Source organism: Gorilla gorilla, chromosome 5 (genome assembly GCF_029281585.2).
Source record: "Gorilla gorilla gorilla isolate KB3781 chromosome 5, NHGRI_mGorGor1-v2.1_pri, whole genome shotgun sequence".
In the NCBI taxonomy this organism is placed as follows: Eukaryota; Metazoa; Chordata; class Mammalia; order Primates; family Hominidae; genus Gorilla; species Gorilla gorilla.
Window position 1 is genome coordinate 114,359,313 of NC_073229.2, and position 16,045 is coordinate 114,375,357.

General features: G+C 40.0%; 1 protein-coding gene across 2 annotated transcripts in view; it reads right to left on the minus strand.

Annotated features, from left to right (window-relative positions):
• Positions 1-16,045, minus strand: part of BACH2 (BTB domain and CNC homolog 2) — a 371,806-nt gene that overhangs the window by 270,295 nt on the left and 85,466 nt on the right. For both annotated transcript variants that reach the window (XM_063707782.1, XM_063707781.1), the window contains one exon: positions 10,718-10,830. The gene's annotated coding sequence lies outside the window, so the exon portion shown is untranslated. The remainder of the gene's footprint in view (positions 1-10,717; positions 10,831-16,045) is intronic.

The following is a 16,045-nucleotide window of genomic DNA, read 5'->3' on the forward strand; positions in this document are numbered from 1 at the left end:
TCCAGCTCCTCCACTATAGTCCTTCAAAGAAACAAGCAACATAAAGAGAAAGAGATGTAGAAAGTAATCATAATAGAAAGCATTTGCTGAGTGTCTTTTACATAGGGACTCCACTGTGTCAACATTTAACTTATTACTACCTTGTTAGATAGGTAGAACAATCCTCAGTTTGCAAATAAAGAAACGGAGTTTGACGTTAGGTAACTTGCCCAAGATCATGAAGGTAGCGAGAGAATGAGCCACAATTTGAACAAGGGTCCATTCAATGCAAGTACTTTTTTTTTTTTTTAATCTCCATTTCATTCATGGAACAAATAAGAAAATATGATTGCAACTTGATTAGAATAGGTGAAAAAATGTAAAAGAGGGTAGCAATTATTCTTCAGCCTGCTAATAGCCAAGAACACAATGCCATAGGTTTTGTTTCAACAGATTTCTTATTAAATAAAAAAGGTAGCAATTTTTCATAATGAATGTTTTATACATTATTCCTTTGTGTATCAGGCCTCTAAAGTACACATTATTAAAGTCTATTAAAGTCTGTATTTAGCAGCATTACTAATGTGCCTTTGGGGAAATTATTACAATGAAACAGCATCAGTCTTTCACAAAATTTCAATTGTTTAATATTCCTTTTCTTATCTTCAATACACGTGTCTATTTTTAGCTATAATCAGACCTCATCCCAAACGCCGTAATCCCAGCCTAGAGCTGTCACAGCAAATTGTTTATGGGTCGGATTTAAGAAATAACAAGAAACACAGACATTGTTAATTTCACCCAACACTTTTTTTTTCATGAGTGGTTGCAGTTTTCCTACAGTTCTAATTAACAGGTGCTCCTTGATCACTATGACACGCGATGATACTTTATCTCTCTGGTTAGGGTTGGTTATCTTAATTAATTGCTTATATTTATATTTAACTGAAACTAGCCTCAAGATGCCACTTTATTAAAGTTTGAGAGTGGTAAGAAATTACAAAACTATTCCATTAAAAAGAAATAGAAAAGAAAACCAAATAAACCAGAAGAACATATAAACTATGATTAGTCAAATCAAATCTTTGCATTTAAAAGTAAACATCATTTACTAGATGTCTACTGGACTAGAAATATGTGTCTTCTGAACAGTAACTGAGGAGTTTCTGCAAATTATGTATTTATTTATTGTAAATAGGCATCTCTACCTTTTTATTACATTAATTTTATCACACAGTATGAAGTTTTTTTTAAAAACAAAGCCAATGATGTACATATATTCAAAAGCACAAGATTCTCTGAAAATACAGAAAATACTGCTAGGCTTATTTTACGAAGACAAAGGACAATAGGAAGCTAGGAAGAATACCAGCAAACAGCTATACGTTATAAGGCCTCTGTATCACAAAAATGAAGGGAAAATAAAGCCAATCTAAAGTATTAGGTACTTAAATTAATAAGCTGGATCAGAAGCAATCATTCCATTATAAATTTCCTTTCATACACAGCAATCCCACTGAGATGATACCTTTGTAAAATCAGGCAAAAATCAATTGTTAATATTCTAGAGATGGACAAACCACAGATTAAGTACCTAAATAATCATGTTTCCAATCACCAATTAACTAAGTAGAATTCTCTTAATTGTATCTATTAAGGCCTACTAATTGACAGAAAAAGGGCAGAGTGGAGGACTTGGAGAAAGAAGACAGAAGCATTCGTCTGCCTGATTCATAAAGGTCAGAATCCCCTGGCCGTTGTTGTAGGAACCCAGCCATCACCAGTCACAAAGAAAAAGGCAACAGCACACTTTGAGTATCCAAAGGGCCTCTTTACTGAGGCTGCATGGCTGTTGTGGGCTTAGTCCAACATGATGATGTAGGACAAGAACCTACCAGTTCAGTCAACATGCAATTAAAACTCCTGATGAAGGACGGCCCAGGGCAGTCCATTGGTTTGGGGCAGGGGACGCAGAGAAGCAAAGCCTGTTTTAATTAAGAAAATACTAGGCACTCCTCTTTAAATCCTCAAAAAATGAGGATGAACAAGATTCCAAAACCAACAATCACAATGTGTGTGAAAGTACCAGCAACAAGAATGAAGTGGGACTGAATATGTGCTTTCCTACAAATGAAACCTGTTTGATGGTGTAAGGAAAATGGATGAGCTGTGGTCAAGAATAGGCCGAGGCAGACATCTAGTCCAACATGACTCAGCGAGTTTGGAGTGCAGGCACACAGCTTCGCCTGTTATGTAACCATGCCATGTGAGGTGCATTAAGTAACCACTCATGTGTGCTCATGCTTGACTCGGAGCCACTATTGTCTGTAAAAGGTATAATTACCCTGCTAACGCTGTACGTAACGGCTTGCACCCATGGCTCATCCTCAGGCTTGTACCCATGGCTTGCTTGTGCCCATGGCTTGCTTGCACCCACGGCTCCCGTGTGCCCAGAGAACAAAGCCATTTTGAAATGCCCCATGATTCCTTGACTGGTCTTTCAGCTGCCTGCCACTCGTCCACCGACTCTCCTCTGACCTCAGTTAGAACCCGACAGATGGTCAGTAGCTGCAGCCATATTTCAAAGAAGTTATCATGATTCACAGCTAGGCCTCTCAGACTTGAAATTATATTACAGTCATGTCAAAACAGATCCTTTCTTCTCTGGGGCCTATAGGGTCTTAACACAAAGTTCAGCTTTTCTATTCCGAAGACTTAATTTACCTCCTACCTCTTCAGACTCTCCTTCATCTTTTCTGACATTATCAGATGTTAAGTCAGGCCACATGACCCTTTCACTCAAGACAAGGCATTGCCATGTCCATATGACACGGTAGTGGGTGCACAGAGTCTCAGGGCTAGAGCTCACTTTGAGGTGCTTCAACACAATCATTCATCAGATGCTCAAACTCTCTGTACAAAAAGGTTCAGATTTTCAGCATAAGCCCTGGAACATGAAGACTGTGATATGGTTTGGCTGTGTCCCCACCCAAATTTCAAACTGTAGCTCCCATAATTCCCACATATCATAGGAGGGACCTGGTAGGAGGTAACTGGTAACTGAATCACAGGGGTGGGTCTTTCCCACGCTGTTCTTGTGACGGTGAATAAGTCTCATGAGATCTGATGGTTTTATAAAGGGGAGTTCCCCTGCACATGCTCTCTCTTGCCTGCTGCCATGCAAGATGTGACTTCGACTTCACTCCTCCTCAACTTCCATCATGATTGTGAGGCCTCCGATGTAACTGTGAGTCCATTAAACCTCTTTTTCTTTATAAACTACCCAGTCTCAGGTATGTCTTTTATTAGCAGTGTGAGAACAAGCTAATGCAGACTGCTTCTTGGAGAAGTAGGCACCAGCCAGTGCTTCACCACACACTGCTCTGAGATTTGGTGGTGAGCCATGCACACAAAGAGAGAACAACGGAAATGTGTTTCTGGTTAGACAGAAAGGAGGAGAAGAGATGGGACTGACATAGAAGCATTACCATAGTTCCATAGTCAAGATGACTGTGTACAAAGAGAAGTCTACCTAACTTAGGAAGCAATCCTCTGGAATGTATATGTTTCATACATATTTACACACACATGCACACATTATATGCATGCACACATTTTAAAGACAAATGAGCGTAAACATATTCAGTTAATTCTTTTAAATTTGTCTTATCTCTCTTTCATGCCAAATCGACCCTCTACTCAATTACATGGTAAGTTGTATTTTAAATTTGCGCTTCCATACCTCTCAGAAGGGAGTTATAGTGCTATTTTCTTCCTGAAACTTCACTGAATTTCCCAGTACAAGGCAGGTGGAGACAGAGTCTGGAGGTCTAACTTGGCCTTTAACATTTCCACGCACCTCACATTCGACAGGACTCAATGTACACGTAACAGAGGGGCTACAGTGGCCTGGTGCCAGCAATGTTTCTTTTTGGCTTCACAAACTCTATAAAAATGAAGTTTTTTGAAGAGCTAAGGGAAATTATTCCTTAAAAATGTAGAAAGTGAGAATAGAAGTGCTACAATGTCCAAGGGCACTCACTGACCAGGACTGAGGGTCCAGATTCTTGTTAGAGGAAAGCCTGCCACATATAAGACATACCCACAGTCTAACTCAGCGGTTTTCAAACTCATCTCACGGCCCTTTTACAGGCTCACAAATGATCGCAGACCCTAAAGAGCTTTTGTGTATGTGAGTTGTTTCTATCAGTGTTTACCATACTAGAGGTTAAACCCAAGAAAGTTTTGGAACATGAAGACACAGGCACACATCCCAGAAGTGATGTCACTGCATGTCACAGTCTCTTTAAACACCGTTGTGTATAGTCAAGAGAGAAAGGGTGAAACAGGTAAATCGTATCTTAGTATTATTATAAAAATGGCTTTTATCTTGTAGGCAGACAGCCTGAAAGGGTCTAAGGGTGCCCCTCCCAAGGGTCCCCAAACCATAGTTTGGGAACCACTGGTCTAGTTCAAACTTGTACACATAGGCAGTGTCTTTGACCACGTAAATGAAGAAATGGCACAGTACCAAGTAAGAGGATGTACTGTTAATTTTTAAAAATTGAGGCACTGAATCAAACGATGGCATCTTTTTCTAGAGCATTTCTCTACTCACTACTGCCCCCAAACCATTAGTATATTAAAATGATCCTTCCTGGTAATATGCCAAGCAGAATGACCCTAGGTCCAAATCTCTGTTTTGACCACTCTCTGTTTTCTATCTGCTCACTAAATATCTTCATCCATTTGCACCTCAAGTGCAAAACAGCTAAAATAGTACTTATTTTTTAAATGTTTGGTTACTAATCTGGTTGTTAATGAAATACACAAATATTGTAGAAAAGCTGAAAATACCAAAAAGTATTTTTTAAAAAAGAAAGAAATGTGTCCTATGTTTCCACCCTCTGGGAAAGCCATGGTCAACATTCTGGGCAATAGCCTTCTGGTCTTTTTATCATGCATATTTTAAAAATGCAATGAAGTTCATATTTTAAAGATAATTAGTATATTTTATTTAAAAATATTTTTAGTATGAAAGAAATGCACATTGCTTAAGAAAATCTAGAACATACAAGCAAAATAAAGATAATGCTCATAATATGTTGATGTGTATAAGCAATCTTTATTCTGTGTGCATACTGTACCTTTTTTTAAAAAATGAAATAATGATTAGACTGCACATGCTGTTATATAACTTGTCTTCTTCGCAATTTATTTAGAACATCTTTTTATGTCACTCAGTATTCCTCAATCCCTCCTTGGCATTTTTATTATATGGCTGTACTATGGTTATTCAAAAATTACTATTTTAAGAATATTGTGATGAACATCTTAGCTAAACTTCTGAACACATCCATGGCGGTTCTCTTTGAGTTAATGTTCTAGAAATGGAAATTCTGGGACTAAAGGTGTGTCAATTTTTTAGGCGTTGATACACCTTATTTAAGTCCCCTTAAGAAAGGTGTTCTTTCACTAACTGTGTATGAGAGAGCCTGATGTTCCCTACTCCCAACTTCACTGGGTAAATGTTAGAAATCTTCATCAATTGTATAGGTGAAAAATACTATCTCATCATTTTAATTTGCATTTCTTTGATTGCTGTTGAGGTTGAACATTTTTCTTCTATTTTGTTGATCATATTTCTTTCTTTGTTGGTCTTACCTTTCTGTTCTTGGCCCATCTTCTATTAGTGTAATTATCTTTCTGTTATAAATCTATATTAATTTGTAAGAACTCTTAATAACTCTTTCTCATACATGGGTAAATACTGCCCCAGCTTGTCCTTTATCTTTCAGAATAGTTCAGAATGTCTTTTGATTGAAAGAAGTTCTGAGGTGTTACATAGCTAAGTACATTCTCTTCCTTGATAATTTCTGACACTAGAAATTAATAAGGCCTTCTTTATTCTAAGATCATTTAATTTTTAGTTGTATTTTCTTCCATGTCACTAGTTTAGACCTTGCAATAGCTCTTCAAAGTCTTCCACAAGGAGGACCTGGCCAATGCCTTCAGAAAAATGACTGTTGAGGCTTATTAAATATAGATTGGACATTTGGTGAAACAAACCATTGAGGGTGTCCTGGAAAGGAGAGAGATCTTTTATGTTTATTATTCACCAATTCCTTACACTACCTCCAGTAGCTCTGTTAACTTGCTCTTTAAGAAGTTTAAAATGAAAAAAGTGTTCATATTAGGTTTATGTTAAAATATTAAACCAGTGGGTGTGATGACTCTTCTTACCTTTGCCAGAACAGCAGCTGTCTTAGATAGAAAATACTTTTGTTACGTTCATAATGTATTTCTTGCAAGCACAGTGCATGGCACATAGTATGCACTTGACAAATATGTGTTGGAGCTGATGTTTTACCAACTAGAGCTCTGTATATGCCAGGTTTGGGGTGAGAGAGGCAGGGATAATAAAGTCTGGACTTCACAGCTTCATATGAAGGAGGTGCAATGAAAGAAAAACTCCAAATGAAGGTAGAAACTAAATTTCAGTTTTACTTTTTAGTTGACTGTAGAGATACTGATCTGCGTGTAAACGTGAAACTGCCTCAGACCTGGGACAGTAGCATGTGGTGCTGAATGCTGGAAAATATTCAGAGAAAAAAAAATTCCGCTGGGCAGATCATTAAGCAAAACAGTGGCATCCACCCACTAAAAGAGACAAGGGGCACTACTCTACTTCATTTGGATGCTTTGGCATTTGTCCAAAGCAATAAAAATCAGATCCGGCTTGATCTGAACATAACAAGGAAGAAACAGTTCTCAAGAAGATCCTTTTTCATGATGGGGGAAGAGAGAGGGTCATTTTGTATAATAATGGAAAAATCAATTATTTTTCAATCAGATGGAGAGTCCTCATAAATTTAAAGCACAAAACAGCATGTGACATGCCTTCATAAAAAACAATGACCATGAGGGAGAAGAGTAAAGGATCATAATCCCAAGGTTGCTACTAAGAAGGAAAGATCTTTCAAGAGGAGAACAACACTTTTCTTGCTAGTGTGTTTTCTGTGAATGTACACAGTGGTCAGTATGCACTGAACGTACATCATCTTGCACAATTTGCCTCTACAGAATCCTGTTCAATTGGCTTCCCATTTGGCTATGGCTTTTAAGTGACACACTGAAATCCTTTCTCTATAGCATGATAATGCAGCAGTAACACAGATAAACCAGAAATGTTGGTTTTTCTTACTGGCAAATATACTATATGTAATATATATTTACACATATTAGCAAGAAAATAACTGAGAAAGTAGCAGAAATACTTTTGACAGAATTTAAAAGTTAAATTTTGGCCAGGTGTGGTGGTTCACACCTGTAATCCCAGCATTTCGCGAGGTTGAGATGGGAGGATTTCTTGAGTCCAGGGGTTCCAGACCAGTCTGTAACATGGCGAAACCCCATCTCTACAAAAAATACAAAAATTAGCCAGGTATGGTGGCACACACCTGTAGTCCCAGCTACTCAGGAGGCTGAGGTGGGAGGACTGCTTGAGTCCGGGAGGTTGAGCACTCCAGCCTGGGTGACAGAGCAAGACCCTCTCTCTCTCTCTCTCCAAAAAAAAAAAAAAAAAAAAGAGTTAAATTCTAATTATGAAGTTTTTGATCAACATAAAGATTGGAAAGTCAGCTCTTGCAAAAAGCTGCGAAGAATGTATGAACACTGGAAAGATGGTCAAGTCTGCGTGAGGGTTTGGGAGAATGCACATCCTGGGAAAATATGTGCCCCACAATTTCTTTAATATGTAAGAATTTACAATGGTTGTCAGAATTTACAACCATTAATGCCTGTTTACAATATTTAAAAGGTGAATAAATAAATATGAGGCTGTCTACTCTGTGTAAACCCATGAGTCTGTTATCATATTCCATGTACACTGACATATTCCCTGTAGACTGGCCTCAGGGATGACAGCAGATTCTTGATGGGCCTTAAGCACAGGAATGCCCTCTGCTTCTCTTTTTAGCTGGCACTGATACACCAACATGCGAGCTATCCAAAGTCCCGAAGTACACCCCTTTCTGGTGTTTCCTCAGACCCTGGCACAGATAGGAGTTCAAGAATGTGAGGAATGAAGGCCCTACCTGATGGACGGCAACTCATGAGGTATCAGGGTAGTCCTGTTAAATTAGTGCGGCCAACCGCTAATCCTTTTGTGGCACGGGATTTGGGGGATTCTGTGTTTTCTAGAGGGATGGTCTCTAATGGATTCAAAAGAGAGCTGTCAATGTCTAACTGCAATCAGCATCGCCCTGGCACTTCACAGGAATAACAAGGACCCTAGAATGCCAGGGCCACCATCCATCCAAACACCTCCCTAACTGAAGTGCCCCGTCAGTGAGCTGGGATTTAGGAAGAAAGGAGAGCATTACAGTGTGTGTCTGAGGAAGAGGAGAGGGCACAATTCGAATGTCTCCAACTTTCTAGGAACAAATCCACTTAGAACGTCAGTCACACCCACAACAATATTTCTAGCACTCCAACTAACACCATAATTGAGGAGGAGATTCTCTGGTTTTATTTATGCTGAGAAGAGCTGTTTCCTCCCCAGAGAGTGACCTATTCTTTGTCTTATGCCAAGAAAGCCATAAGAAAAATGCTGACCTATGAAGGTGACACATCATGCTTAATCACTACTTTCAATTAAAACAATATAAAATAAAGTACGTACTGAGCCACTCAGGCAGAACATAATATCCCAAGCAACAGACACACCTACTGAGACTTGACATTTCCGAGGAGTCTGGTTCCCAGCTGTGTGTGGAGAGTGAATCCATGACATTAGATGTTGTGCCCTGGAGAAACTTAGGGCGGAGCTGTCACAGCAAACTGCATTTGCTGATAACAGATTTCCCGAGTTGCCTTAGCTTTTCCATACACCAAATTCCAAATACTAGGAGCCAAAAAAGGTTTGCAGCCATGGATCTCCCCTCCTCCCCACCTCCAGTCATGGCCCTGGGGCAGAACACCTGCCTACTTTCCAGTATTCCAGCAGCTCACTTCTCAAAGGAGGCTTAACGCCAAGTGTTTAAGCTGGGGTGGGGTTGAAGCGGGAAAACTCAGCACTGGTTTCTTTCTCTTTGGCTCAGCTCAGCCAAACAAAAACTCCTCAAAAACAATTGCTTGTTTTTTTGCTGGTCTCTTCAGATAGGATAAAGCGGCCAGAGTCTCCCATAAAACTTGCATCTAGGGAAAGAGGGTAAGTGCACAGAGGGCTTTTCCAGCTTTCTCCCACCCCTGAAGCTGCCCAGGGCCCTTCGTGCCCATGAGAAGACTGAGTAAATGACCATGAGAAAAGTCACCACTGGAAGAGGGTCCTTTAGTAGAAGAATTTCAACAGGGAAATGGGCTTTCTAAAGTCTAGAGATTCCATATGCTCTTTTCACAACCAAACCATCGAACAGGGCTGTCCAACTCTACCACAATCCATATAACAGGCCCACAATAACACACCTGTTTTTGTAGGCCTCCGGAAACATCTCTCCCCTGTTTTAAATCCTTCAGTGGCTCATAGGATCTGGCCCTTGCCTCCTTCTCTGGGCTTATATTTGACCACCTTCCACTAGCGCAGCAGTTTCCAACCAAGGGGTAATTCTGTCCCCGTATGGGACACTGGGCAATAATCTGGGGACATTTTTGGTTGTCACAATTAGAGTGAAGGGAAGGGGATGCTACAAAAAATCCTAAAATTCAGAAGACAGTATCTCACTGCAAAGAATTACCTGGTCCAAATACCAGGTGTCAAGGCTGAGAAACCCTGCTCCAGTCATACCAAACTCTTTGCTGTTCTCTGAGCACACCAGGCTTTCTCATATGCTTTTGTGCCTAAACACATTCCTTTACCTGGAATGCCTTGCCCCACCTTCCCTGTCCAGGAAATTACCATTTCCCATCTAGGACCCTACTCAAATGTCACCTCCTCTACACTGTCCTTCCCGGATTCCCCAGAGTTGGATGTTCCTTTTTCTGTGCCTCCAGAGCTTCTGGTACACACCTTGCTAGAACATACTCACTATGTTGACCCAAGATAGTCTGCACATGCTAAAGGCATCTCAAGTTGTATTCTTCGTTTATTCCCATAGTGCCCATCTGGTAATAAATCACCACTCACCAATTTAATCAGGGAATAAATCAAAATGGAAAAGATGCACCTTACACTCTCTTGGAACTATGTCTAAGGGATAACAGTGTCCCCACCATTAAAAACAACAGCAGTAAATATGTATCAAGTGCTTGTAATGTGGACAGGTACCATATTAAGCACTGGTATACACAGTAACTCATTTCATCCTCGCAATAATCCTATCAGGTAGGTATCATTATTATCAGCATTTTACAGATGGGGAAATTGTGGAACCAAGAAGTCAGGACACTTGTCTAGGGTCACTGACACTAGCATCCCAAAAAAGTGATATTTAGTCCCAGGAAATCTAGCCCCAGAGTCTCAATAATCCAATATTCATGCCAAGGCAGTTATACTAAAACCCAATATTTCAGCCACTCAGAGGCCCCTGGCAAGTATAAATGACACCTCCAGAGGACTACGCAGCCAGAGTAGCCACCAGCACCTGTGACCCTGCTTGTAGGGGATCACACAACTCTCCAACTCTGAAATGCTTCTGGCAGGTGAAGCAACCTCTTCACATCATGGAAAGACATATGTACTCCAGAAAATCATGGTACCATAAAGGAAATACAAGTGCTGATTCCTCAAAGTACCTCTTACCTTGTTCATGCTGCAGGGATGGGAGCAAGGGATCAGACATGTCACAGTGCGAGGCAGCTCTTGAAGATTCTCCTCATTCCTGGAGCCCTCACTTTCTGAAGCAGACAGCTGCACTGTGAATATAAACAAAGAAGAAATCCATCAGCTGGTGCCCAGGAAGGCATAGAGCACTGCCATGTCCAGTGGCACTTGCTGTCATGATGGCAATGATCCAAGTCTGCACTGTCCAACATGGTAGCCACTAGTCAGATGTGGCTATTATTGAGCACTTGAAAAGCAGCTAGTGCAAACGGGGGCTGCCAGGACTCAACAGCTAGAACTTTCACAGATTTCCTAGAAAGGCAGTGTACCATAAGGGAATTCAGGAGGTCAGTCTTCCATGGGCCAAATGAACTAAACAGTCCAATTCCCCCCAAATAGAAGAAGAGTCCACCATGTTTTCATTCATGCTATTTATTCTTTACATGACGTTTTTGATTCATATGAATTACATTTTAGAGTAAAAGGGTCATTGTACAGTTTCAGGGTTCTTCTTTGTCTTTTTTTGTTTGTTTTTGTTTTTGTTTTTTTGGCATAGAGTCTCATTCTGTTGCCCAGGTTTGAGTGCAGTGGCATGACCACGGCTCACTGCAGCCTCAACCTTCTGGGCTACAGTGATCCTCCCACCTCAGCCTCCCAAGCAGCTGGGGCTACAGGTGTGCACCACTATGTCCAGCTAATTTTTGTATTTTTTGTAGAGATAGGGTTTTGCCATGTTGCCCAAGCTGGTCTCAAACTCCTAAGCTCAAGTGATCCTCCTGCCTTAGCCTTCCAACATGCTGGGATTATGAGCCACCATACCCGGCCAGTTTCAAGGTTAATTTGTCAAATATTAGGGGAAAATATTTTAAAAATGACTTCAATTACTTAAATGGACTTGTAGCCTTTTCCTCTGAAAGGTGTTTACAGGTGGAACTGAGAAGAGAGCAAAATATTGTAAGGTTCCTGATACTCAATTTGTGTGTTATTTTTTTAAGTTGCATCTAGGAAGGATTTATATATCTGCACCTTCCCATAATACATGGAATCGGAGGTTTAACTGGAACTGCAGTGCTTTTAAAAATGAAAAATATACTATTTTTAATTATAATATATTAAGACTACAGAAAATGTTCAACAGGAAAAGAAAAAGGTACTTATAACCCCACAAGCCCACCATAACCATCTTTAGTTCTTAGTAATCAGCCTTTGTCTACACTGGAGAATAACATGTCTGCTAACTAAGTCCAGGACATGGAGAATTCCAAAGCTGTATTCCCCATATTAACATCTTTCACTGCTAAGAAAATGATTTTGCAATTTACATTTTCAAAGATAAACTCCTACTCCATGCACATTACTATTCTATGAACATAATATTACTACGTTCCTTTTATAAATCAGATGATAGGGAGAGGAAATTGCAAATCACTCCTTGGCTATTTGAAATACAGATTCCAAAGAAAATACCACATGCGGATTAAAGACTTAAATATAAGATCTAAAACCATAAAAACCCTAGAAGAAAACCTAGGCAACACCATTCAGGACATAGGCATGGGCAAGGACTTCAGGACTAAAATACAAAAAGCAATGGCAACGAAAGCCAAAACTGACAAACGGGATCTAATTAAACTAAAGAGCTTCTGCACAGCAAAAGAAACTATCAGCACAGTGAATAGGCAACCTACAGATGGGAGAAAGTTTTTGCAATCTACCCATCTGACAAAGGGCTAATACCCAGAATCTACAAAGAACTTAAACAAATTCACAAGAAAAAAAACAACCCCATCAAAAAGTGGGCAAAGGATATAGATAGACACTTCTCAAAAGAAGACATTAATGCAGCCAACAAACTTATGAAAAAATGCTCATCATCACTGGTCATTAGACAAATGCAAATCAAAACCACAATGAGATACCATCTCACACCAGTTAGAATGGTGATCATTAAAAAGTCAGGAAACAACAGATGCTGGAGAGGATGTGGAGAAATAGGAACACTTTTACACTGTTGGTGGGAGTGTAAATTAGTTCAACCATTGTGGAAGACAGCGTGGTGATTCCTCAAGGATCTAGAACTAGAAATACCATTTGACTCAGCAATCCCATTACTGGGTATATACCCAAAGGATTATAAATCATTCTACTATAAAAACACATGCAGATATATGTTTATTGCAGCACTGTTCACAATAGCAAAGTCTTAGAACCAACCCAAATGCCCATCAATGATAGACTGGATAAAGAAAATGTGGCACATATACACCATGGAATGCTATGCAGCCATAAAAAAGGATGAGTTCATGTCCTTTGCAGGGACATGGAGGAAACTGGAAACCATCATTCTCAGCAAAGTAACACAAGAAGGGAAAACTAAACACCGCATGTTCTTACTCATAAGTGGGAGTTGAACAATGAGAACACATGGACAGAGGGAGGGGAACATCATACACCAGGGCCTGTCGGGGGGTGGGGGGGCTGGGGGAGGGTTAGCATTAGGAGAAATACCTAACGTAAATGATGAGTTGATGGGTGCAGCAAACCAACATGGCACATGTATACCTATGTAATAAACCTGAATGTTGTGCACATGTATCCCAGAACTTAAAGTATAATAAAAAAGAAAATACCACATTCAGTCATAGCAATAGCGTATTTTAACAATAATGTACAACACAGAGAGATCTTGGAATTCCAACTTTGTAGTATGAATACATCCAAACATCTCCACATGTACATGATGCCTGGGTAATCATGGCTTCAAAGTCAAGAAAATTCAATATCTAATTGTAATTGATCTTAAAGTGACTGAAAAAAATAATGCATATAACTTTTACTCTTTCAATTTCCAGAAGCATGTGCTAATAAATTTCTTAGTTTTAAAGTAGAACTTTATACATGCTGTTTCCTTTTCAATGTATGTATCAATCCATGTAAAAACTACAGCCTAGCACTTAACTGGAAAGCTTGCCCAAATGCCTAGCAGAGATGCCTCATGTCACAATTCAATTTCTATGTACACATTGGTATCAACACAGGAAATGTGGGCACAAGAAGATAATAACAGACAAGGATTCTTGAACATCATTTCCCTGAGGAACCCCACCCAGCTTCAATCATGCCACAATCCCCGTACTCTCAGAACTTGGATAAATAGCTTGCACTAAACTGATTACGGATCCCTTCCTGCCCCCGCCCCAACTGTTCTTATGTCATTTTCATGTATGTTGTTTTACAACTGAAACAGGCTAACAACCCTTTAAGGGAAACATCAGACACACAGAACGTTTTAAAATAAATATTACAATAGTTTTTTCTTTGCTGTCACTCACAGGGCCTAGGATGATACAGACTCTTAAGTGTGGGGTCTTAAAAACTATGTTAATAATTGTTGCAGCTGCCTTTGGAGTTCTTTTAAAAAGGAAAACCTCTTAATGCCAGGGTTGTAAATCTTTTAAAAAATATTAAGAATGTCATACAACTGTATAGTACCCCAAACTGTACAATGCACTTTTACATATTAATACTCTCATTTAATACTAATACCAATCTGGGTGGTAGTTTTCCTAATTTGGAAACCAGACAGAGAGGTAAAAGAATTTTTCCTGGTTCTTGCTATAATAAGCAATAGACCCTGGACTAGAAGTGACTTCATTTCAAGACGCTATGGAAATAAAGCATGTGAAAGACCAGAAATAAAAAATAAACACAACACACACCCCAAAACAACACACACACACACACACACACACACACACATGCACACGCACACACCAAGACCACCATTTAACAGAAAACGCCTCAGAGAACAGATGACAATTTTAGAAACTGGGTCAGTTCACTTCTGGACAGCAACCAAAAAGACTGGCCTTGTTCTATCAAGTACTTTCCATCTCCTTTGAAATCGAGGGAACCTGGTTGTTTTGCAGCCAATTCAGTTTATGAAGAAGCTTAGCAAAATCTACAGCTTAAAAAAGGAGACTGCATCTTAAATATAAAGCATTAGGGAAAAAGATACCTGAGTTACCATGGTGGAATCAAGAATGTTTTCTTTTTTAGTTTATTATTCGATGTTTCTTTTTATTGTTTTAAGAAGTTGGATTCCTCTAGTACTGAACAAAAGGAAACTACAGACGTCTTTAAAGGGTGCCTTGAGAAAGTTAATCTCATAAGCCCACGTGACTTCCACTCAGCTGATCCTAACAGTTGGTTCAATGGTCAATCTTAGACTTCTAAAAGGTTAATGAAACATAATTTGTCTTTCCAGGTGGATAGAAGCATGGGTAAGAAGAAAGGTGGGCCAGAATTACAGAATCCCAGCACTTTGGGAGGCTGAGACGGGTGGACCACTTGAAGTCAGGAGTACCAGCCTGGCCAACATGGAAAAACCTCATCTCTACTAAAAATACAAAAATTAGCTGGGCGTGGTGGGGCAGGCCTGTAATCCCAGCTACTCGGGAGGCTGAGGCAGGAGAATAGCCTGAACCAGGAGGCGGAGGCTGCAGTGCGCCAAGATCGTGCCATTGCACTGTAGCCTGGGTGACAGAGTGAGACTCCATCTCAAACAAAAAACAAACAAACAAAAAAGGCAGAGACAAAGTAAGAAGAAGAGAGAAATGACAAGAAAAGATGAAAGATATAAAGAATGGAGAAAAACAAAGGGCGGCAAGCAAACAAAGACACTCAGAGATAGGTTTGGTAACATGGCCAAGTGCCCCTCACCAGCCAGGTCCTCGCTATGGAAGGGACCCAGAGATTCGGGCTCCTGGTGACAATTCCACATCCTATGGCTTCTCTGAGGGTTATACTCTGATGTCTCGGGTGTCAGCAAATGGGAGTTGGAGAAAACACCAGGCGTACCTGATTCACCACTATTTATTTACCATCAACCTCCATCTACCATGGAGAGAAGCCTATTTTACCTGGATCACTGTTAATGTGGTATAGAGGTATGCTGAGAATAACATAAGCCACCTTTAATCCTATGCTCTTTAAAGAGAAGCTTAAAAGTGTCAAGGGCTGTGTGTGTGTGTGTGTGTGTGTGTGTGTGTTTGTGTGTGTGTGCGTGTGCTCTCCTGACCCTTGAAAATGCAACTAATACTGCCAAATACTGAATGGAATACAGTGAGTTGGGCTTTTCTCCCCACTCCAACTCCCACCCCCTTCTATGATGTCCATTCCAGAAGCCTTCGGTAATATACGTCAAAGCTGGGTAGCTCAGGCACTCCTGTGGGAGATAGATAGGCCAACAAGAGCAAGCAGGTCACTCTTCACAGTGTTAAAGGTCTCACTAGCTTTTAGACATAA